The 26,902-nt window shown below is 41.4% G+C and overlaps 1 protein-coding gene across 1 annotated transcript in view; it reads right to left on the reverse strand.

The window, feature by feature from the left end:
* Positions 1-26,902, reverse strand: part of syt6b (synaptotagmin VIb) — a 39,980-nt gene that overhangs the window by 11,932 nt on the left and 1,146 nt on the right. The window lies entirely within an intron of this gene.

Genomic DNA, 26,902 nt, shown 5'->3' on the forward strand with positions numbered 1-26,902 from the left:
CTACTTGAGAAGTAAGGGTTTAGCGCCATTGTTGGTAGTGTTGCTGTCACTGCTGCAAAATTGCAAACCCAAGGCTATATTTTGCTTTCATCTGTCACAGTTTGTTAGAAATACCTTATTCAGTTATCCCTCAAACCTTCATGCAATCATAAAAATAGTGCTGAACACATTTGTCCAATTAGTTTCAGTTACAGTGTTTATGATATAATAGCGGCGGTGTTGCCATCAAACACTGTTCTGTTCAGCCATGAGATTAAATAGAAAAATTGATGATGTTATTTTTAAAAATGTAAAGTGAATGATATATTACAGCAATGCTAAATGTTTTCTTTAAAAAAAGAATTGAAATAGATTTGAAATATTATTGACTGTATTCGAGAATCTATTAAAATACTTTTTCCAGAACAATAAACCCATTCAATTATTTACCTTATTGATTTGCCATATAAAGTGAATCCAATGCAATGAGAAAAGAGATTTATATAGACCTAACACTTTCTCTCAACCTCCAAGACTCTATGTAAGCTCCATCAAATACTACTGAGCCCTATCAAAGCTCTGGAGGGAAGAGGGTGAAATCCGGTTAAACGTGCTCCTACTATTAGCTTGCAGCCGTTCACAAGTCCCTGTGGTATACGGTTGTGACAGCTGTGGTCAGGGCCGGCAAAGGGAACATAAGGCTATTGCCCACTTTAATGAATAGAGAACAGCGTGCTTGTCATCAACACTCGAAACACAGGCCTAAAGCAGATACAAAGCACTTTAATAAGCATCTCAAAAGTGCTTCATTAAACTCGCACTATTTATAGTGCTGGTATGCTGCGATGATTTGCTCTTTTTAATCATTTATTTCATTCACTGCAGGACCAAGTATTCCCTGCATGAACAAACTGCAGGGTGAATTGATTCCAGTAATAAGATCTTACGTCCTGCAGATAAGCTGGTAGTATTTATTTGGCATGAATGCTTGCATCAATCGCAGAGTAGGCCTTAAAAAGTGAAAACTCCTAAAACAGGAGTGGATAAAAAAAAAAATCACTGCCGTGATTATTTCACTGCCATATTTCCCTCTGCTCCTGCCCTGGTGGCCACGTGGGAAAGTCCTCTTCTTTCATGCCCTACACTAGCAGCAATTTGCAGACATGCAATTACACTGATTGCTGAGTAGTAATGGCCATATAACCTACGATTACCTCTCTCGATTGTAATTTCAGTGCCCCAATGCATAAAACCCCTTTCAACAGTATGCCCCAATGCATAAAACCCCTTTCAACAGTACAGTTATTCATCATATGTTATGTCTCTGTTGAGTCTTCGGAATACAGTCAGCCACCTACATTGATCAAACCATTCCACAACAGTGCTATTCATGCAATCAATGATTATGTTATAGTGACAAACAGCTATGGATTCTTTTCCATTAACTGAAATTCTTCTATGAGAACTGTTAGGTAGAGTAAGATAAAAAAAAGTATGATCACAACTACATATTTTGGAGGTGCGATTGTTAAATCTACAGGCTTTATTTGTCTAAAATATTTTTTGACATATAGAATAACAGCTTGACTGTGATCTGTATTCCAAACCAGACTAGTGAGTGGATCATGAAGAGTTGTGTGATTTTGCCTGAGGCGAACAGTTTTTTTTAAGTCAAAGTGAATGTGACCGTGCAAAGTAGGGTTTCTCTTGCTCCAAGATTGCTCGGAGCTGGGTTTCTCCCAGAGCGGAGTGATTGGTGGGAAAATTGCTGATGCTCTTGTAGCACTTGGCCACTCTGTATGTTGCTTTGCGCCATGCAAAACTTCATGCTTTGGCTTCTATTGGAACTATTTTTGTTGGTAGAAAAAAAAAAACTTTCATTATTGATAATGACAAAATACTGTTTAGAATACTGCAGCATATTGGGTAAAAAATTAGCTTTTATAGAGGTCCCAGGACATGACCTTTGGTGAGATACAATGCTAAAGTGTTAAAAATAGCAGTTATATAATTTAAAGCCATGAAATGGAATTTTCTTCCATACATTCAAAGTGAAACATGTTATCAAAAGTAGGCTAGTTGATTGTCAGAAAGGGGCGGGGTTTATGCAGACTAAAGGATTGGAGAAGTCTGGCATATGTCACCAAAGAGAAATCAAGTGTAGCGTCAGTTCTGGCAGGTCACGTCAGTCAAGCTCAAGTCAGCTGACTATCAGCTGATCCACGTCTACCTATAGGAATACGACGCCTACCACAGCATCCCTATGTATACATGCAGCATAGGAGCTAATTACCCTCCTCCATCCCCAGCTCCTCCACTCGTCCAGTCAGGACTTGGCTTCTGATATTCCTCTTTGAATCAGACTCATTTTTCTTGAATTATGTTCCACATTAAATTATCGAACATTAATGATATCTGCAATACATTTATGTTGGTTCTGTTCTGTTTACCCTAAGGGGGTTATCGCTGTTCTCTAGGCTGCATGAACCGTCAGGGAGTTCTTGCCCATAACAGAACCATACCGTCAATCCAAAATGTATGATAACTATTAATCATCTTTGACGATAGATGTCCTGACAGAAGTCTGTTTCTGGAAGATTAAGTTATGACATTTTGTTTGTCATTGTTTTGTCAAGAAATGTAAAAAAAAAAAAGAATGATTTAGAAAATAGATTCTTTTTCTCATGCCAACTTTAGTTGGGGGGAGGGGTCGATATAATATATGTAAATACAATTTATTTTGCATTGTTTTTTGAAAAATGTGGGTAAAAATATTAATCAGAATGCAACTAAGAGGAACAATTTGCAGGAAAAAACATCAAAGGGAGCAACTGAATATCAGCTCATTTAAACTTGGAATATAACTGTTTAACAAAGTCATAAGCAGTGTTACAAAAATTACAAAAAAATACTCCTAGTAATTAGGTGAAGCAGCAAAATCGCACTGCAGCTTTAACAAGTTATTAGCATGTTCCTCGCCTTCATTGCACCTCACAGGCTGATGTGTGTTCGGCACAGAACAGAGAAGAAGCAAGCGAGAACTGAGAGCGTTTATAAAAACAGCTCATTACATGTAAAACTCAAAAGCATTGTTTTCACCCCAAAGGCCACATACATTGGATACAATTCAGGACTGTGTCTTTTCCAGATAAGCAAAAGAAATCACATCATCTGCCACATTAGAAGTGCCATTCTCTTCCTTTAGGTTGAAACTGGGCTGGATTAGCATTTGTTGTGCAGGCGAAAGGCGAGTGTGAGCCAGAGATAAGGCGAGAGAAGAGCTAGCTTACTGGTCTTGATGGACACGGCCAGTCATTCACAGAATAGGCTGAAGTGAGTGGCCAATGCCTGTATTTGGCTACACAAATACCCCTAAATCTTTCTGTCTGCCAATTCTTAAAGGCAACAATAAGGGTGCCATGAAAGTTGAAATTTAGGCATTTAAGATGACAATATAGTGTGACACGGCAGTAGCCGTAGCTGGCTACAGCTTTAAGCCTAAAGGTAAAAACTGTCCCTATGTGTTTCCATCAAACGCAGTGTACTTTGTGCAAGAGAAAGAGAAATAAACAGAGGATGCTAGCAGCTTTCAACAAAACCTCAAACAAGTTTTAACAAAACATATTGAGGTTGGCCACATAGTTCGACCCAGTCAATAGTGCTGTATGATGACACAGCGCCATCGGTACTATAAAAATACAACCCTCTCAGCAAAAAGTTGACCAATATTATGCATCCATTATCAGTAAAGCTCATAATAAAACCCTGCTACATCGTTTGGAGACAGAAAAAATATTTGAAAGACAGTTGCCATAATACAAATGGTTAACATACTTTCCACCAAGTTTACTAGCGCCAACATCAAAAGATGTCTCATGAAATCATAAGTAAATCTCATTTAGGTCACTGGGAAACAAATGAAATATTAATATCATTACTAACAACATCATCAAACAATGATTGTAGCCCCTGTGTCTCTCACTACAGCACATTGAAGGCAACTGCTGTCGAGTTGCATTTTGAGAGGTTCTGCACTAAACACATATTTTGGATATTTTTCCCATTCCCGCTTATACCACAACAAGTCATTCCATCTTGGGCAGCAAATGCACTGGCAGCACTGTCATTATCACCTAAAGGTTGGGACACTAAGTCAGTGTAATACTAAGGGATGATAAGCAATGCACCGCAGCCTGTTGTTGCAGATCTTTCATTTGCCTACATTGCAACTTTAGGAGATGTAGCTGACAACAATGCTTTAACACTATCACCTCTAGTGTGATCAACTGCCAATGCAGGAGAAGGCTCCAGACGAGCTGCTGAGATGGACCAGACTGCCACTGCACCAGAGAAGCAAGTCACTGCACTTGCTGTACCCTCATTTACTCACACACACATACACATAAACACACAGAACAAAAGCGTGTCATGTGGATACACATTTCTGACTGCAGTTTGAATGAAGGATAATGTATGTGCTGTGTGTACACACCATATCCATCCATCCTTCTTTCAGCACCCTATTCACAAGAGGATCTGGATCTGCACAATGTGCTCTAATAACATTCAACTAGAAATGTAACCTGCTGTCCTAAGCAGCCCCAGGGCACACCAACACCTTCCTTTCACTGCCATATGTTTAATATGTTCAAAACTAATGCACATAGATACTATTGTGAGATCAATACAACACATAATAGATATCAACCTTTGTACTTATAGGTCATAAATACTTTCCCTGGGACGAAGCAGCCACAGATGGTGCCAATTAAAGAGGTTGCTACAAAAACTAGATTAGAAGAAAACGACATCAAAGTCTTCCACCCCTTCACAAAGTTATATTTTATGGAGATTTTTTCTAATTCGACTATTATGAAACAGGGCAGCCTATAATCTCTTCAGTAGTCGAGGGAGCTTCAAGAGGTGTTGACGCAAATTAGCTGAACACCTGCATGAAAATCCTATCAATGCTGCAGGAACTTTGAACTCTTCAATTAAACAACGAATAGAACGAAAAAAATGATAATATACTGTATTATAGATGAAAATAAGGCGGATAGTACACAAACATTCATCAAGTAGCTAAAAAATATAATGCGTCTTTGTAGGTATGCAGTTCTGTCAAAGCACGTAAAGCACTATAGGCTACAGGATAAAAATACACACCCAACTTTATTGAAACATAAATATATATAATTTCTTACCACAAAGCGTTTTTTCCTTATCTCTCACTTTTGGTATTCCCACTTAAACTCGCTTTTTTGCAGTTTTTGAGACCCCCTGCCTCAAAACAGCTCTTGTCTTTCCGCAAGCTCGTCTCAGAATGAGCTCTACACAGCAGCGCGCACGGGACTGCGTTTCTATGGCACCGCGAGGAAGCCAGCCATTGCTCAGCTCGAGAGATGCAGTATTGTAATTGTCTAGGGACACACACACACACACACACACACACACACACACACACACACACACACGTTAATTTTGCCAAGCCAGAGAGCGGTCACAACTGCTTCAAAGAAAAAACCCCGCGGCTTATCAATAACTACTGTATAGCCTATAATATGCAACAAATACCGTAGAAAAAGTAAAAACTTTACTGTAAAAACCTGTTACCTAAATATAGATATTGGATTCGATTTTACGGATTTAATGTATAAATGTATACAACTTACTTTAAATAAAGTTAATGCAAGGTAAAAGTAAAATTCGAAAATCTATATTACATTCATATAGCCTATATTTATATACCTTTACAAAAAATATAGGCTTGTGATTTGTTTTTTAATTTTGCATTTTAGAATGGCTACTTGTGCTTTTTCTGGTTTCAGTTATGAGTTATGTTATGTACATTATGAAACATTGTATGCTATATTTGTTTTGTTAATGTTTATAGCATTATTTATTATTACTATTATTATTAAAGCAGATTATTTGTTCAAGATGGTAGGCTACATAACCTTATCAATTAATGATAGGTTATATGGTTATGATTTGTAAAATACACAGACACCAAAATGCAGTCCAGTACTACATCTGTCACTGTATTTTTCTTTATAGTGGTTTTCATATGTTTTTTTTTTAGAAAGTTAACTCATGGGAAATTGTATTGCTATAATTTTAATTTATAATAGAGAATGGATGACATAAAAAAGCATGCATATTCATGAAGAAGCCTCATGAATTTAAAAAAACTGACAAGAAAGGCAGTTGTTATTTTCAGAATTATTAAAAGGCAGGAAGGGTAATTAAGAAAGGCTTAAAAGGTTCGACTTTGAAATGCAATGAATCATGCAGTAGACTCTGTCATACCCTTAAAGGGAAAGATTATATATAAGCATCTATCTGTCTGCACTAGTAAGAGTGTATGAAGCATGTTGTTCTGAGAGTCCTGTTGTGTGGCTCTGAATGGTGGACTACAGTCATCAAGAGAGCCGGCTTAGTGCTTCCGTACTATGCCTCAGGTTTATAATCGGCAAGACCTGGAAGGATAAAACGTTGAATGAAGATCTGTTCAAAGTGACCAAAAGTGAACCACTCTCCTCGCGCCTAAAATTCATTCGGCTCAAATGTGCTGGACATGTCACCAGACTGACCCCCTCCCGCACCCCGTGCAATTCTGCACAGTTTGCTCAACGAGGGTGCCGGCACTGCTGGTAGACCCGAACTGAGATATAAAGACATCCTGAAAAGAGATCTGATAGATTTTAGCAGACCAACTAACTTCTGGGCCCAGGCAGTGCAAAACTAAGCAAAATGGCCATTTTTACTGTGGCGCCCGGGGAGCGATTGGGGCCTTGCTCAAGGGCACCTCAGTTGTGGGTAGTAGAAGAGAACGCTGTTCATTCACTCCCCCCAACTACATTTCCTGCCGATACTGAGACTCAAACCCGTGTCTTTCAGGTTACAAGTCCAACTCTCTAACCATTAGGCCACAACTGCCTGCGCTCGCAACAGAAGCATGAAAAAGCCCCCCGGTAATTTACACAACTCGTGCACTGTATTTCAAATCATATGAAATAAGTTTTGCGTGAAGGATTACATTTATGAGACTTTTATATTCCTTTTTTTTTTATTTAGGAGCTTGACAACTCCATTCCTAATTCACTTTCATTATATAAAAAATAGCTGCCGAGACATTCTTTAAAAATTACTGTATGTTTTGTGTTCCACAGAAGAAAGTCAGTCCTACAGGTTTGGAACAGCATGCGAGTTGAGTTAATGATGACAGAATGTTCACTTTGGGTGCAAATGTTCATTTCATTTTAATCATGGATCCATGCAGCATCCAGGTCTGACTGTAGGATCGCATGCAGTTGTATGCACAGTGATGCATGTATGGCTGCATTAATAGGCTCCTCCGTCTTACAAACCCTATGTGCCTTGTTCTTACATTCATGTGGTTTGCTGCTACTTCTCCAGCTGCGATGTCACGGTTCCCCCTAGCCGACTTCTAGACAGATTAACATCAGTGATCTTGTAGCTGCTTTGGGAGGGGGATGTGCTCAGGTGAGCAGAGCCCTGGACTTTCATCTCTGCTTTTCTAAAAGCCAGTTAAGCAACACAGAATACTTCATGCACTTTACTTAAACATACTGAAACTGCTCATGAGAACTTCAAGAGATAATCTTACCACTATTGAATGCAAAGATATTTGCAATATCATAAATATACTCTAAATATTTCCACCCTGACCATCTTCCAATGGTGCAGTGTTTTCCATTTCTATAACATATATCATATTTCATTCAGTATATTTAAAACATCATACACATCTTTCACTTAACACACAATTTGCTTAGTGGTAATTGTGGCGTTGTTATCTTTTGTATCAAAACACGAATCAACATCTTGGAATTCAGCATATGGGCTTATAGAAAAGGATGCTAATGATGACAGAGAGAAGGCTGCGGTTTGAATGCAGAGCCTCTGGAGGGTTTGGTCAAAAGCCCAGCTCTGTTTTAATTTCCATCTCCTGCTTACAATGAGATACTGTACAACAAGGCTTATTCTTATGTAAATCATGTGGTAATTATGTGCGCTCTCAATCACATTGGCTAGGCTTTTCACCGTGCTGATTTTACAAACTAACAGAACGAAGCAAGTAGGTTTAATTGGTAATTTATTCTCTGGACATGGGGACATATTAGGCAGTGGTCAGCTAGAATAGTAATGCGCAAGCCAACAGTTAACAAAAGATAATTAACTAAAAAAAAACATTATGTAATCAATTACTTTCCCTCATTTGAAAGACAATATTTTGTAATGCGTTTTTCTTTTTTGTCTGTGTTGTTTTGGATGCCATTAAAGGGATCGTTCACCCAAAAATAAAAATGTTGTCATCATTTACTCACCTTCATGTTCCAAACCTGAAATAATTTCTTTTTTCTGTTGACAAAAGAACATATTTTAAAGAATGTTGGAAACCAGACAGTTGACAGTAGCCATTGACGTCCATATTATTTTTTCCCCCCATTTATGGAAGTCAATGGCTACCGTCAACTGTTTGATTAACAACATTCTTTAACATATTTTCTTTGTGCTCAACAGAAAAAAGAAACTTATGTTTGGAACAACTTGAGGGTGAGTAAATGATGACAAAATTTTCATTTTTGGGTGAACTATCCCTTTAACTTTTGCTGTATAGACAAAAACAGTTGAAACATTCTTCAAAATATTGTTCTGAAGAGCAAAGAATGTCATACAGGCAAATACATGATGACAATTTTAATTTTTGGTTGAATTATTCCTTTAAGTAATGAAAACATGCAGGTTATATAAAATAATTAAATCCATCATGTCACACAACAAAACTACAGTGGCAGAAAATAAATTTTACCCTAAAACAAATCAAATATTTCTGGATGGGTGCACAGTGTTTCATTATTGTATCATATCATACTGCATCAACATGTAACACAATCAAATTGAAATACTGCATGTAATGTAAATCACTTAAACCTTAAAAAGGTGAAGAGGAGGAACCATTCTTGATCATTCTTGTCTATGGGTCATTAATTATACTAATGGTGTATAAAGATGTATTATTGCGTGTTATTGAGGATCTCTGTGCCTTTGTTCAGTCCTGATAACTCAACCGTGTTTGAAATCAATATTCACAAGCTTTGGATAATTATTCTGCAAGGCATGATGAATTTGCCTTTTGTCCTGTATTGCAATACTGAGTCAATGTGTGTGAATCTACATGTATTAGCAATACATGTTTGACACATGAAAAGAAAAGAAATGCTTACGATTAAAATTTTCCTTCTTTATACTACAAAAATCTCTCCCTCGACATGCACAAAAGTGTGACCTCTATGAAAGTAGTTCATGTGGAACTGCTGCTGAATAAAAACGGAAAACGTGGTGGATAAGCAGGTGAGTAAAAGGTCTAGATGAAACGTAATTAAAACAACTTGAGATAAACTCCTGGCCTATGTGTGGATTATAAAGAATACGTGAGAAAATGGGGTAAAATGGTCATCACTGTAAATACTTTTTCTTATTAACATCTGCAATTCAAATGTGTATTCTCTGCTTATGTTATGCAGCCTTTCACCCAAAAATAATAATGAAAATAATGTCATCATTTACTCACCCGCATGTCATTCCAGATCCATAAGGCTTTTGTTCCCCTTAAAAATACAAATGAAGATATTTGAACCTTACATTGAAAGACTATTTACCTAAAACTTTTAAACTAAAATGTTTAAAAGAGATTGTAAAATAAATCCATATGAATCGAGCGGTTTAATCCAAGTCGTCTGAAGAGACACGACCGATTTATATGAACAGATTTAATTTATGCTTTTATTCACATATAAACATTGATCAGCAAACAGATGCTCATTGGTTCTCGCGCGTCAAGCAAGCATGCTTGAGGTTGCGTGACCAAATTTGTTCACTGATCAATGTTTATATGTGAATAAAAGCCTAAATTAAATCTGTTCATTACATAAAGCATGTATTTTCAGAAGAGTTGGATTAAACCGCTCGATAATGTGTTTTGGGTAAATTGATTTTCAATGTAGGGACAGAAATCTCTCATGTTTTGGGTGGACTAACCCTTTAATAATCTGTGATAATAAAAAAAAAAAACACTTAAGCTAAACTCAGCAAAACACATGAGCACACAAACTCACATTAAAGGGATACTCTACTGGTTTTTCATATTAAACTAGCCCTATTCGCAGGGGATAAGTATTACCAGGTGACCTCTAGTTATTTGTAATAATTGCGGAGGTTGTCTGTGATCTTACTCCCGTTCGAATCGGCCATGTCTGTAATTTGTAAAGTAAAAATTCACCCGCAAATGACCTACCATATTTCGCCGCACACCGAGGTCCTGTGATAATATTAGTCCCGTGCGAATCGGCATCTCTGTGATTTGGCGGTATCGTATATAATTTTTTCAAGGTTTTTGTTTCATGTGCGCCTTTTTATCCATCTTTGGATAAAAATAAAAAACAAAATAAAACGTTGCGCTTTTCTAAGCGTGTAAAATGGATAACTATATTGTATGGCAGAATACCACTCGGTGCAGTAATATTGTAATGACCTGGCAGTCAGCGCTAGCAGCTGGGTGCATTATGGGTAATTGTTTATTGGGAGTTGATTTATGTGTTATTACAGTAAGATCTTTAAGTTTTTGTGATAGTAAAGTTATGTGTGTTAATGTTCAAGTTAGATCAGATGTTTTTGGTCCATTTACTGCCTAATGTAAAAATGTGTCTCTCACCGTCATGGAGAGAGATGTGTAAGGCAATTGGGCCTTGCCTGAGTAGTTCTTTCTGTATTCTTAATTAAAAGAAGGAAAAGACAGTGTTACTGCCTTCTGTTGGTTTATTTAACCAATGCTCCACCTGTAGAAACACTCTCGGTCGTGCGGTGTATGGGACATGAGTGTTCTTATCTCCTGTTAGGAATTAGCTTAGAAAAAGTAAATAGCATAATTTAGCTCCGGTTAGACTCACGTTTTATTTGATAACTACCAGTTATTACAGTGGTGTCAGAAGTGGGATTTTAAAAGTCGTTTAAAAGACGTCATTATGGAGCAAAGTATAGGCGAATTAGAGCGTGCCATTCACGAGAACAGCATCATGCTAGAGCGTCTGACGAGCGAGACGAGGAGGAGGAGGAGCAGGGCTCCGCACCAGCCTGACGGCGCCAGCATTCACCGGGCCGTGTACCACTCTCCTGGTCGCAGGCAGAACAAACTTCCGGTCGCCTCACCGACACTCCAAATTAATGGCCGGCCGGGCGCCCTCACACGTTCGCCCGCTAAGCTGCCACGATATAGCGGGTTGACGCCCCTGGAGCCCTACTTGGCACAAGTCGACCTGGCCGCTGTCCACGATGGATGGAGCTGTGAGGAGACAGCCATTCACTTGGCCCTTGCCTTGGAGGGTCCCGCGCTCCAGGTCCTTATCGATCTGTCTCCTGAGGAGCGGCGTGATCTCCAAGCCCTCACTGCTGCCCTCAACCGCCGCTTCGGGCAGAGAACCTCCGCAGAACAGAGCAGAGAGGAGCTAACTAACCGACGTCGATGTGAAGGAGAGAGTGTGGGCGCTTTCGCCGCTGACATCCGGGTTTACGCCCGGAAGGGCTACCCTACCTTCCAGGCCGCAGCGAGGGAAGAGTTGAGCCTCCACGCTTTCCTGCGGGGTCTTACACCTGAGCGGCTCCGCCAACATGTCTGCCTATTGTCACCCCGAGATCTCAGTGAGGCGCTGAGACAGGCTGAGAGAGCTGAGGAGGTGCTACAGGCTCGGCCGGCGACAGATCGATCTCCACTCCAGCGTCATCTGACGAGAGCCGCTGAACGGGAGGTAGACGTGGCCCGATCCGAGGAGGAGGTCAGCCGGGTTCAACCAGCAGAGACCCCACGACGGAGGACGAGGCTAGACCGCTGCTACCGCTGCGGAGAACTGGGGCATTTCGCCAGGGACTGCCCTGCTCCGAGCCCCCGGCCCCGGGCAACGTCACCCCCGGGAAACGACCTCGGAGTGCGGCAGTGAGGGGACCCTCACCCCGTTCTTCAGTACCCCTCCACAATGACTGCCCTACTGTGGGACGCTGCGGGTCTGCCAGAGGACTGTACCTGGACTGTGTTGTTGACGGGCAGCCCTGCAGCGCCCTGGTGGATACGGGGTCCACCATTTGCTTGCTGCGAAAAGGACTGTTGTCTGGAACGGCCGGTCCTCTTCCGGAGGACTGGACCCCCACCAATACTGAAATGCTCACCGTAACGGGTGAAAGGACAGTAATGCCTGGAAAGAAGCTGTTGTCTGTGGTGGTGGGGATGATCCAGACGAGCCACGAGTTCTGGCTCGCTGATATCAGAGATGAGTGCATTATTGGCTTGGACTTGTTAGCCCACTGGGGAGCACGTGTTGATGTGCCGGGGGCCGCCGTATGCCTAGGTAATGAGACCGTGCCGCTCCGATTGGGCCGGAGCCGTCATGGAAAAGCTCCGACCCCCAAACGCCACACGAGAGCTGCAGAGACTCAGGGGGAACCCAGGGAGAGTATTGCAGCCCAGACCAGTACATCTCCGCCACTAACACCGCATGCTCCATCCGCCCCCCCGTCACCTGAAACTGTTGTTGCTGTTGAGGAGTTGGGGCGGCGAAGCAGTGAGCATCTGAGCACACTGCAGCAGGAGCAGTTACAACGCCTATTGGGAGACTTTACGGACATTTTTGCAGCCCGTGAGGAGGACTGTACCAGAACAGCTCTGGTGCAGCATCACATTGACACTGGCCCTGCTGCCCCCATTCGCTTGCGCCCCCATAGACTGCCTCTCGCCAAGCGCCAGGCTGCTGAAGAAATGATCCGAGAAATGGCAGCTAACGGCATTATTGAGCCCTCAGACAATGTCCTTGGGCTGCACCTATGGTCATGGTGCGGAAGAAAACTGGGGCGTGGCGCCCTTGTGTGGACTTTCGGCGACTAAATGCGGTCACCCGCAAGGACTCATACCCACTGCCGCGCATTGATGATGCATTGGATTATGTAGCTGGATCCTGTTGGTTCAGCTCTTTGGACTTGCGCAGTGGGTATTGGCAAGTGGAGCTGGCGGCAGAGGCCAGGCCCAAAACTGCATTTACAATAGGGCAAGGACTGTGGCAGTTTAAAGTGATGCCCTTTGGACTGTGTAATGCCCCAGCCACCTTTGAGAGGCTGATGGAGCGGGTCCTTAAAGACATTCCCCGTGCCCGCTGTGTGGTTTACTTAGACGATCTGTTGGTCCATGCCAGAGACTTTGAACAGGCTGTCCACAACTTACGGGAGGTCCTGACAGCCATCCGTAGCGCTGGGTTGCGGTTGAACCCGGCCAAGTGTAACTTGCTCACTCGCCAGACGCAGTTCCTGGGACACGTGGTCAGTGAGAACGGGGTGGCTACCGACCCAACAAAGGTGGCCGCGGTGAGGGACTGGCCCCCACCAACCAACGTCACTGAGCTGCGGAGCTTTCTGGGCCTGGCTTCCTATTACAGGAGGTTCGTCAGAGACTTTGCAACCATTGCCAGCCCCTTACATCAGCTGACAAACAAGGGTCGGCGTTTTGGGTGGTCTGAGGATTGCACTGCGGCCTTTCGACAACTAAAAGCGGCTCTCATCGACGCTCCTGTCCTAGCCTACCCTGATCCCAACCAACCGTTCCTTGTGGACACTGATGCCAGTAACGTGGGGGTCGGGGCCGTACTATCCCAGAGGGGGGAGAATGGAGAGCGAGTGGTAGCCTACTATAGTTGCAGCCTCAGTCGCCCAGAAAGAAATTACTGCGTCACCCGGCGGGAGTTGCTAGCGGTGGTCCTGGCCGTCCGTCACTTCAGGCCCTACCTCCTGGGCACCAGGTTCACACTGAGGACAGACCACGCTAGCCTCACTTGGATGCTGAATTTCCGCCAGCCAGAGGGTCAGGTGGCAAGGTGGCTGGAGATCCTTCAAGAGTACGACTTCGAGGTTCAACACCGACCAGGGCGGCAGCATGCTAACGCTGACGCCCTCTCCAGACGTCCATGCCTTGTTGACGAATGTCGGTACTGCAGTCGCCAGGAAGAACGATGTCTAGGGCCATCGTCAGCAGCAGTGAGGCCGGGTGACACCTGTGGAGATGGGGAGCCGTTCACCACCGAGCAGCTGAGGCAACAGCAGGCGAATGATCAGGTACTGATGAAGGTCAGGGGCTGGTTAGAGGCCCAAACATGTCCGGACTGGCCAGCCGTGTCCTCCCAGGGGCCCGAGATCAAGACGCTTCATTCTCAGTGGGGCAGCCTGGAGCTCCACGAAGGCGTGATCTATAGGCGGTGGCAGGCGCCGGGTGGGGGGATCGACCGGTTGCAACTCCTGGTTCCCCACGCTCTGCGGCCGGAGGTCCTCCGTTGGGTTCATGGGGCAGCGGGACCCGGCCATTTCGGGAACTCCAAGACAGTGCGGCGGCTGCGGCAGCGTTTCTACTGGCCGGGATGTCGGCAGGATACCGAGCTGTATGTTCATTGCTGCGATATTTGCACGGCACAGAAAGGACCCAGTCAACGCTCTCATGCGCCATTACAGCAGTACTTAGTCGGGGCGCCTATGGAGAGGATTGGTGTGGACAACTTGGGTCCATTTCCCATCACAGATGCCGGCAACCGTTTTGTCCTGGTCGCTATGGACTATTTTACGAAGTGGCGGGAAGCTTATGCAGTGCCGGATCAGAGTGCTTCCACTACGGCGCAGCGACTAGTGGACGAGATGTTTGCCCGGTTTGGGGTGCCGGATGAACTTCACAGTGACCAGGGGCGTAACTTTGAAAGCCGGTTGTTCAGTGAGGTGTGCCAGCGATTGGGGGTGAAGAAGACAAGAACCACTCCCCTCCACCCGCAAAGCGATGGACTCGTTGAGCGGTTCAACCGCACCCTGGCCACCCAACTTGCCATCTTAACCAGTCAGCACCAGAGAGACTGGGATCAGCATCTGCCTCTGGTCCTGTGGGCATATAGGACAGCTGTGCAGGAGTCGAGTCAGTGCACACCGGCGGCACTGATGTTTGGGAGGGAGCTCCGCACGCCGGTGGACTTGGTGTTCGGGTCCCCCCCCGAGCCAGAGATTGCTGGCGGGCCAGAATTGGATTACTTCAGGAAATTGAAGGAACGTCTGAGCACGGTCGACCAAATGGCCAGGGAGGCTCTAGGGGACGCTGGAGCCCGCCAGAAACGGGCATACGATGCCCGGGCCCACGGGCCTACGATTGGGTCCGGGGACAAAGTGTGGGTGTTCTGCCCCCAGAGGAAGCGGGGGTTGTCACCCAAACTGACTCATCATTGGCAGGGACCTGGGGAGATTTTGGACAAAATTTCTGAGGTGGTCTTCCGGGTCCGAATGCCTGGACGGGGTAGACAGGTGGTGCTTCATAAGGACCGATTGGCACCGTACCACCCACTGGTCCCAGAGCAAAAGACTGATGGAAGCCACGGTGGCTCCCCAAAATCCCCTCCCAGCGCCGAAACGGACAATGATGGACTCAAGGCTGAGTCTGGCGCTGAGGGCAGAACACCGGGGAGGTCGAAGCGTGTTCGACGCCGGCCGGGACATTTGTTAGATTTTGTTGTGGGAGATTAGGGTTGTGGGGACACTAACCCTCTTGGGTGGGGGTTATTGTAATGACCTGGCAGTCAGCGCTAGCAGCTGGGTGCATTATGGGTAATTGTTTATTGGGAGTTGATTTATGTGTTATTACAGTAAGATCTTTAAGTTTTTGTGATAGTAAAGTTATGTGTGTTAATGTTCAAGTTAGATCAGATGTTATTGGTCCATTTACTGCCTAATGTAAAAATGTGTCTCTCACCGTCATGGAGAGAGATGTGTAAGGCAATTGGGCCTTGCCTGAGTAGTTCTTTCTGTGTTCTTAATTAAAAGAAGGAAAAGACAGTGTTACTGCCTCCTGTTGGTTTATTTAACCAATGCTCCACCTGTAGAAACACTCTCGGTCGTGCGGTGTATGGGACATGAGTGTTCTTATCTCCTGTTAGGAATTAGCTTAGAAAAAGTAAATAGCATAATTTAGCTCCGGTTAGACTCACGTTTTATTTGATAACTACCAGTTATTACAATATCATCTCTCGTGAAAAATCCTCTCCCCCACTCCCTCTCATTTCAACAATATTAACAATTACTGCGCCGAGTCCAAGTGCTCCCAAGCACTTGCTATGGTATTCTGCCATACAATATAGTTATCCATTTTACACGCTTAGAAAAGCGCAACGTTTTATTTTGTGTCACCGTCCTAGGTCGAGTTACACTACTCGTGTAACTGAATTTAAATAGGGAAAACGTGGAGGTGTTTGGTCGCTTCTGAGATAAGATTTAACAAAGTTTCGCCGCAAGACAGCGATGTAGAGCACGCACTGAGACGAGAGAGGTATGTATCAACTCGTCTTAGTTAAGGGAATAAGTTTAATATGAAAAACCAGTAGAGTAAGACAATCAAGTATTATGATTATATTACTAACAAGTGTATAAACAATTAACGATTACACAGGATAACCTCATATATTTGCTATATGTACGAACTGTGCCCAGGGCCGGATTAACCATTAGGGCAATGGGCACTTGCCCAGGGGCCCACGACATCTAAGGGGCCCTGGGCACCAGGGGCGGAGTGGCAATCGGGAGAGTCGGGAGTTTCCCCGGTGGGCCGGTAGTGTTTCGAGGCTGCGAGGGCCGGTGTAGTGCCGAATTTCGACCCCCGCCAAATTACTACCCCCCTAGTATTGGTAGGTTTAGGATTAGTTGTGGGGGAGGGGTTAGGATTATGGGTGGGGTTAGGATTAGGCAATCAGGTACTGACTTCAACGAGGGGGGTAATAATTTCGAAATTCGGCACAACACCGGTCTGATAAAATGTATTCATTGCAAGTTCGCCATGCGCACTTGTGGCCAAAGCGAGGGGAAGAAAAAAAATATTTTAGATAACGGAGCGTATATTTTTGTAGCAAAAAGACGCCCGTGACGGAATAGCTACAGTGGCGTAGGTCGTAACGCGTGAAATGCTTAAAAGCAGCTTTTGATGCGCTCGACCCGAGTTCGAACCCGCCTTTTGCCGAAATCTCTCTTCTCCCTTTTCCCAACACATATGAGATGTAAAATGTATAACCTAACATAAAGGTCTCTAGCGTTATATTTGGCCAACGAACTAAAATCGAAACCATGATATGGCTTTGTGCCTTTATAAAACAGCACAAGACTTTAAGAATAGGCATCCTGTGTGTGCTGGGTGATTTAAAGAAAAGTGCGCTCTTTGCTCACGCGATCAGCATGGTTATCTGGTGTTTTCTCCTAAATAAAAGCTCAAGGGTTTATTTCTTGCAAGTGAAGAAATTAGGACAAAATTATTTAAAATTTCCTGTATTATAGTGTAATGTAGACTAAAATATACTTTTGAAATATTCATTTTCATTTATAGTACATTTATAGGCTATATTATGGATTTTACGTCATAGGAATAATTATATAAATCATTATTATAATAATTGTTTGGCATCCTAAAACACCATTGATAATGTAATGTAGACTGAGACTCTCATAACTAAAAAGATGTTTGAGCCCTGGTACAAGTCAATGCTTTTTCTTTGTTCAACGAGCAGTTCATGGGTTGAAGCTCTTAATTTTGACCTGATTAGCACCAGATTGATGCATTTAATACGGTGGCCGAGAGAGCTCAACGCGCTGCAACTGAAGAAAACGCATGCAAATAGAAAACAACGCGTGCAAATAGAAAAAAACACATGCAAATAAAATAAAACGCATGCAAATAGAAAAAAACGCATGCAAATAGAAAAAAACGCGTCCACATAAAAAAAACACCTGCAAATTAAGAAAACATCTTCATCAGTTTCACAACACACGTGTGCTCCAAATACTCACAACACCACCAAATACAAACGTGCTGCAAATAACACAGAGCACAACGGAAATGTTTCCAGGGGAACCAAATAAGTGACGAACCCGGCTGGGACGTGCCGGCATAGATATCCATAAATCTATGCGTGCTGGTGCTTACAGCTTAAAATTATACTTTATTTATTTGTTTATTTATTTATTTGTTTGTGCAAAACATACAGAGATTACATTTTTTATGACATACAACTTGTATACAATGTACAAAATGTATTAACAATATGTTCAATGAATACAAATGAGAAAAGAACAATGAGCTGGAAACTAAAATAAATAAATAAAAAGATAAAGAAGAAAAACATGAAGGAAAGATATTTATCTATACATCAGTTACACTGTACAAATTGTTTCATGTTATTACATTTTCATAAAGAAAAGTTTTGTAAGAAATGTTAGGTAATGTAGGGTCCAAAATTTTAAAGTTGAGACACAGATATATAACGCATATTTTAAAAGCTTTTTTTGTAAACTAAAAATAAAAATGTATTTGCATCCGTTATGTTAACAGCATCATATTTCTGTCGTAAGACCAGCTGATGGACACCGTGCTGTGTTGTCATGGGAACATCCCACGTTGTCTTTAGTTGCTCCCTTCATCAAGTGCGTTCCACACGGCTGCCTAACAGCCCACTAGAGCCTTGCTCACTCCAAAAGGGCTATCTGCCCTTCGAAGGGAGTATGGCATAGGGAAGCTCACGAGCAATAAGCACGTCTCAGCAGGGTTCGTCACTTATTTGGTTCCCCTGGAAACATTTCCGTTGTGGTCTGTGTTATTTGCAGAGCGTTTTCTGTATTTGGTTGTGTTGTGAACTTTTGCAGCGCGTTTCCTTATTTGGAGCACACGTGTGTTGTGAAACTGATGAAGATGTTTTTTATTTTTTATTTGCTGGTGTTTTTTTCTATTTGCACGCGTGTTTTCCTATTTGCATGTGTTTTTTTCTATTTGCATGCGTTTTTTTCTATTTGCACACGTTTTTCTCTATTTGCATGTGTTTGATTCAGTTGCAGCGCGTTGAGCTGTCTCGGCCACCGTAATTTAACCTTAAAATGTACAAAATTTTCTTGCGGGGGAGCATGCCCCCGAACCCCCCTAGAGGCACAGAGGTCCACCCAACATAGTTTTACAAAATCCTATGGGAAAGAACGACCATTTATGAACTTTAATCCAGCATAGCAACAAAGTTCCTTTTAAGTCAGTAAAACTGTAAATGCCATATTAATATGTCCTTGGACAAAATATACATTTGGCCCTAAGGGGGGGCCTACAAGACATTGTGCCCAGGGGCCTCTGAACTCTTAAGCCGGCCCTGTGCCAAACGCTGCAGTTAAAACCAGAGCACATTGCTTGTGTGTCTCACGAATGCAATGCAGCAAACTTGCTCCATCGCCAGAGTGATGAATGAATATGTCTAAAATTTGATTAAAAATGCAAAATAACCATATGTATTTCCGAGATGATAACTGGGCTGCACTCGCTGAATTAAATGTCATTGCAACATACTTTGCAAAGACAAATGTTTTATCTTTGCAACCTTGCCCTTTAGTAGAAACTATCATTAGGTGTGATGTCAGGAAAAAGTCTATGGCTGCGTCTGAAATCGTATACTCTATTGAGTAGGTACTCATTTTGAATAAGTACTTTGCGACCACTAAAAAGGTATGTTCTATATATGAATGTGTGTAGTAGAAATGTAATCCAGATGTTTTACATTCACCATGTTGCTCTTATCATGTGACCTACCAGCGTCAGTTGCGTCGCTTCACTTCCATTCATAAATCCTCTCCTGTGGCCTCATGGGATTTTAAATGGTCCATCATATTCAGACTTCAGAATCTCGCCAGAAGTAATAGGTAATCCGGATACTTTTTGCCTACTATTTTATGAGTACTGTGAATTCGGACGTAGCTACTTGTTTTGTCTACTGTTTTTCGCCTACTATAGGCTATATAAGGAAGTATGTGATTAGAATACACAAAAATTAGAATACACAGATATTCTAATTTGATTTTTTGAGTTTTTGTCAATGTAGAAAGATGAATAAAGATTGTATTCAAATGGGGCATCGTTTGCATCTGGAAACCAAAACTAGAGCAAGTGGTACAGTAAGGGATGACTCAAGTGATACCTCATTATTTGATTACGCTTGGTATAAGCTAAGAGTTACTTTGAAGTCTGTGCATTTGACTAAGATTAAAATGATGAAATTATATAGAATTATGTGGGAGTCAGCTCCTACACTGATCTAACGAATTATCATAAATGTTTGGCAGTAGATGAGTTTGTGATCTCTCAGTATGCCATGGAACCACTGCAAGACTGATTGTACCTCTGACCTCTCATGAATGGCGGTCTCAATGGCACTTTGTATTTGCCGCTGTGTAATAAGCTTTATGAGCTGAAAAATGTTATGTTCTATTCCCAGGTGGTGAAAACGGTTTACTGCCAAGAATTGAAAAGCAGTCTAGCTCATGGGTGTTTTTACATCTAACATGTTTATTTGTTTGTCACCCTATTCTTTGCTAAACTGCGAGCTTATTGACCAAGCAAATGCTATACATTTATTCATTTTGATGAGGCTATCTTATTGAATCAAATTTGAAAACATGCTCATAGTGGCAAACACATCTTGCGGGACATTTGTCTATTTGAGTGTTGTGTGTAATTTAAAGACACACCCAGTATTTATTTTTTATTTTTTCTGACAAGAAAATAACAAGAAATATGACAATAAAATACTAATAAATACTAGTATAAATACTGGGGATGGGGGAGATAATGAGATAAAGCAAGTAGAAATTAGATGAGATTACATGATCTTACACACTTCTGTTCATTAGTGTATGTATATGCATATATATATATATATATATATATATATATGTATAGAGAGAGAGAGAGAGAGAGTGAGTGAGTGTGTGTAAATGTGTAAAACATTTTAATGATGAAAAAAAGTGCACCTTTAAGTTCAAATTATTTTTTAAATAGCACCGATTCTCCAGAACTTGATAAATACCATGAGAAGATTTACACATCTACACTTGGATATTTGTGCTTTTATTTTCATCATCAAATGAGACCATTCCAAACAAATCACTCACTTTCAGGGGAAGCATATAATATACATCATTACCCAACAGTTGTGCAAGCCCAAGCATTACAATAAATATTGAAAATACGGTTGCATTTCTTTTTGTTGAGAGGTTTGCCACTGAGAGGCAATTTAACTGTCAACAGCCGCATACATGGCTTGTTAACCTCGGCCCATGCCACTGAACAGAGAACACATTTAACACAATCAGGGATGAAATGTCACAGTCACCCCATAACAGGCAGACCCTGGAAATTAGATTTTAGAAATGAGTCCATTTGGATGTTGCTCTCGGCCTAAACCCCCTGAATCCTCTCCATGTCCCGCTACAGGGCAGCCTGTAATTCAATTTTCCGTTGTTATAGGCAGGCTCGTTTTCAACCGCCTTCTTTTTTGCTCGCTCTCATCTTTTGAGATGGTCACGGTTTAAATGTCTTGATTCCTAGAAGTGATACACATGGAGATAGACATCTGAGATCAATGCCCTTTGCAATGCCTAAACACTTTTAGCACAAAGGGCCTCCATTATCTTATTCTCAATGGCCTCAACCTGCTTTTGCAGTGAATGAGATAGAAAAGAAAGCAATGGATTTAATGTAGTATTAGGATACCCCAAAATTAAAATCCGTTCATCATTTACTTACTCTCATGTCATTTCAAATAACAGACTTTGAAGTTTTGAAAAATATCCTGCATGCTGCTCCTTCAATAAAAGGAAAAAAGGCTGTCAACTACGAAATGACAACAACCACACCATAAAAGGATCATAAAAGTGGTCCATACATACAACTTGTAAACTATATTCCAATTCTTCTAAAGCCACCTTTGTAGCATGCTGAATTTAAAGTCATGATTCACAGAAAATCAATCGCCTGTGTGCTTAAAAGAATAATTTGTAAATCTCTACTTTTCTTACATACTTTTATAAGTCAGATTTTTCATGAATCTGTTGATCCAGTTAACAAAACCGATTTGTTAGTCGACACAGTGATACCATCGCAGTTAACAGCCTGGAGTGGAAGATTATCAGTGAAAAACAACTTAAATCTTATTTCTTTTTACACAAAGCTATTTAGAATATAGCGCTTGTTTCATATAGAAAACGTTTATGATCATTTTATGGTTGTTTTGAATCCTTTTTAAAGCTTTAAATCTATTGAAGGTCAATAAATGTCAGATTATTTTATTTCTGGAAGATCACTGTAATTAAATGAGCTTTTTTTCTGAGCTCTGACACATACTGATGCCAGTGTGATATTGAAGTTGAGAGACAAGGTTGAACTGCTGAATTGGTTCTCACATATATTTTACTAGAAAATTGGCTGTCTGCATGTATAAATGAACATTATTCATACCTAAGATGATGGCACTGTCAAACTCCCGGCAGATTTCGCTATTAAGAATAAGCTGTGAGCATATAAGTCCTGTAAAGAAAAATGACAAAGGAGGTAATTTGGCTGTGCCTACACTGTAAAAAAAAAAAAAAAAAAAAAAAAACGCATTTGAAATCTACAGTACTTTACAGGGTTTTTTATAGTAAGTTACTTGTCACTTGCTGCCAGTTACTGTGAATTTCAAAGTAAATTTCTTACAGTGTAGTCTCTGTTCAGTAATTAACAATGCCTATAAAGGTATGGTCACAAATTAGCTTGGCACACAACACTGGGGTTCGCTAAATTATTTAATCATACCTCACAGGGCTTCACCAGCACACAGGAATTTCCCATTGGGTTACTGAGAATTAACTCCCCCCGTATGTGATTTTACCAGCCACACAAAACGCGCTCTCTGTCTTGTTCCTTCAGCAGGGAGGAGAACACAGAGTGTGAATGCTATTTTCCCTGCTGGTCTGATGTCTACTCTCTATTTTATTTATTCATGGCCACATAATGCGGTAGCTGCAGTAGAATGAGTGGCTGGCTCGCTGCAGTGGAGCTTAGTGTGCTAAACTAAACTAAACTAATCTAGTGGCTAATAGTAATGTTCTGCTCAATGTGTTACAGAAACAGATGGAGAAGAGGTGCTACTCTGTAATGCGACTGGCACTCTGCTTGGGTTCTCTTCATCTTTTTCAACTATAGTGGAAAGAAATGAGGTCCCCCCTCCACATGCCCTCTATTGCTCAACCATTATACTCAGTCATATCCCTCTCGTCATGTTTGAAAGGAAATGTAATTGATTTAACCTTGAGGGCTACCATACAATAGAAATGGGGTGAGAAAGATGGTCATCCCTAACATCCGCCATCATCATGTGCTTGAGTGGCGTTATATTGACTTTGACCATCTTAAATTCTCTTTCCTCTGCACTCTTTTTATACAAGCCAGTCAATAAACTTGTAATGCTGGTTTACAATGAGAATAAATGATGGCTTCAGTGTTTACACCTATAGCTTCGATTCTTACCAAGTATGGGCATAACACGATTAAGATCTTTATAATATGCTTTTAATTTTTATAAATAGAGTATTTGTTTATTTAAGTCATAACTGACATGTCAGCAATATAGATAAATGCAAGGAACAGCAGGAAAATATCAAACATCGGATACGTTTAATAATTAATAAAGCTGGCAAATGCAATCCAATAGTAATTTCAAATTTTCATAGTCCTACTATATGGTCCCAAAAAATGCTACTTAATTGCTCAGACGATATGTTTCGGATAGTCTTGTAGGGTTTGATTCAATAAAAAAGAACCAACACGTCTTTCGTTCGTGAATCAAATTAATTTTTTCTGGAATTGAGCTGGCCTGTTGGCTTGTATGCTTTTGATTCACTGAAATATGCTGCATCACACATGGTCTCATTGTAGATTCACTCACTTTATAGCTGAATCGACTTTGTTTAATAATTGACGGATTTTGCAACATTGACACTGCTATTGAACTGAATTGAATCAACAACTGACCCAAGCTGAATAACAACACCATTGTCTTCTATAGAGCTACTTATAGCTGAATTGAACTCATAATTGATGAACTTTACAGTTATTGAACTGAACTGAATCAACACTGAATTGACTTGAGCTGAATAATGACACTATTGTCATTAAGTTGGCAAATAAGTTGGCAAAAAATAAAATAAAAATAGAAATACCAGCCCAGTTTCAGTAAAAATGTAAGTTTCTCTAAATTAAAAGGAACAAGTTTATAAAACTCAAAACAATGAAACAACTCAGATTACTTCAAATGTGTCAGTTTTGTGAACTCAAAAGAAAAAGAAAGTTCTAAATACTCTCTTAGAAAATCTCTTAATTAAAAGTTAATTTGTTTAATTTAAGTTTACCTATACTCAAAACAATTACCGGTATTTATTTTGAGCGTTAGGGTTTTGCATGCAGTGAAGCTGCTTTGAAACAATCTGTATTGTATAAAGCGTTGCTGTATTTAAATAAATGTGACTTGACTGGCGGTGTTGCGTCGATGCTAAACAGTAGTGCAGGATACAGAGTCAGAGTATTTTTTTGGACTGCGTTTTGTCTGCATCGACAAAAGAATATACACATGCGAGAACCAAATGATGTTTCGGTCCCTAATGACCAGGCAAAATATTAAAATTGTCAAATTTGGATATGGTTACAGGTAAGACATTGCTTTGTAGCTCCATTACATGGATGGCATAACATGTTTATATAAGAGCATAAAGTGTCATGCAGGATTAAAACATCCAGGCCCATGTACACATTCTTTGAGTCAAAGTGAAATATAGAAATATTCTTTGAACTGTGTGGGGGGGGGGGGGGGGGGGGGGGGGGGCACTGTAGTAAAGAAAATGACGCTCTTTACTACAGTGCAGCTGCAGTAACACATGCTCTTCCACATCAAGAGATCTATTCAAAAGGGATTTTGAACAATTGCTTTACATAATTAGCAACAAACTGCAGAGCGTTGATCAGTGCGTCCTCTGTTACGTTCCCAGTCCTGCTCTATCGTGTTGGATTTTGGCATTGCATGAGTGCTGCACCACCTGGCTCTCCTGATGCATGACCTTTGCTTTTTGGCAGGGTGGGTGCAGCTCTCGCCATGGGGTTGCGGAGGCCAGCGGCAGTCCTCCATTCATCTAGTATTACTGCCTGTGGACTGCAGGTTCCAGAGCCTCCCTCCACTCCTAGTCAAGTCAGCAGGCATCTCCCTTCACACACTCAGCACTTCCTTCCTAATTAGAGCTCAATCATTATGATTTTATGACATTATGAGTTTTTTTTTTTTTTTTTTTTTTTTTTAGCATTACTAATGGAAAAAGTAGTACAGAGCATTGGTTTTGCGATTTTATATTGGACATCAAGTGGCAACCCAAAGCAGTACCCAGTCTAATGGATCTGGAAAAATTTTCAGCCTGTCCATGTTGGAAGCTGACTAATTTGGCTAGCTTCTCAGTGTCAAAATATGATTGGATTGGACGGATGGTTTTGACATCTGCTTATAAATTGTAGTATTTTAATTATATAAATAATATTTTATAATATTATAGGCTAATTAAAAAAAATGTTTGTATAAATTGTCATTTGAAGTCTTACTCTAAAGTCTACATCTATGACCCACCAGTTGAGAACTACATGTGATGAGTATTGGGATATAGTACTGTATATTAATGAAAGGAGCAATATCACATATCAAAACATTACAATATTATTTACATGTAAAATTCACATGACTCCTGCTTCCCCCATATATATATATATACTGTATATATACACTCACCTAAAGGATTATTAGGAACACCTGTTCAATTTCTCATTAATGCTATTATCTAATCAACCAATCACATGGCAGTTGCTTCAATGCATTTAGGGGTGTGGTCCTGGTCAAGACAATCTCCTGAACTCCAAACTGAATGTCAGAATGGGAAAGAAAGGTGATTTAAGCAATTTTGAGCGTGGCATGGTTGTTGGTGCCAGACGGGCCGGTCTGAGTATTTTACAATCTGCTCAGTTACTGGGATTTTCACGCTCAACCATTTCTAGGGTTTACAAAGAATGTTGTGAAAAGGGAAAAACATCCAGTATGCGGCAGTCCTGTGGGCGAAAATGCCTTGTTGATGCTCGAGGTCAGAGGAGAATGGGCTGACTGATTTAAGCTGATAGAAGAGCAACTTTGACTGAAATAACCACTCGTTACAACCGAGGTATGCAGCAAAGCATTTGTGAAGCCACAACACGCACAACCTTGAGGCAGATGGGCTACAACAGCAGAAGACCCCACCGGGTACCACTCATCTCCACTACAAATAGGAAAAAGAGGCTACAATTTGCAAGAGCTCACCAAAATTGGACAGTTGAAGACTGGAAAAATGTTGCTTGGTCTGATGAGTCTCGATTTCTGTTGAGACATTCAGATGGTAGAGTCAGAATTTGGCGTAAACAGAATGAGAACATGGATCCATCATGCCTTGTTACCACTGTGCAGGCTGGTGGTGGTGGTGTAATGGTGTGGGGGATGTTTTCTTGGCACACTTTAGGCCCCTTAGTGCCAATTGGGCATTGTTTAAATGCCACGGCCTACCTGAGCATTGTTTCTGACCATGTCCATCCCTTTATGGCCACCATGTACCCATCCTCTGATGGCTACTTCAAGCAGGATAATGCACCATGACACAAAGCTCGAATCATTTCAAAATTTTTTCTTGAACATGACGATGAGTTCACTGTACTAAAATGGCCCCCACAGTCACCAGATCTCAACCAAATAGAGCATCTTTGGGATGTGGTGGAACGGGAGCTTCGTGCCCTGGATGTGCATCCCACAAATCTCCATCAACTGCAGATGCTATCCTATCAATATGGGTAAACATTTCTAAAGAATGCTTTCAGCACCTTGTTGAATCAATGCCACGTAGAATTAAGGCAGTTCTGAAGGTGAAAGGGGCTCAAACACAGTATGGTGTTTCT

Source organism: Rhinichthys klamathensis, unplaced genomic scaffold (assembly GCF_029890125.1).
Source record: "Rhinichthys klamathensis goyatoka isolate OS25496 unplaced genomic scaffold, OSU_Roscu_1.1 h1tg000082l_1, whole genome shotgun sequence".
Taxonomy (NCBI): Eukaryota; Metazoa; Chordata; class Actinopteri; order Cypriniformes; family Leuciscidae; genus Rhinichthys; species Rhinichthys klamathensis.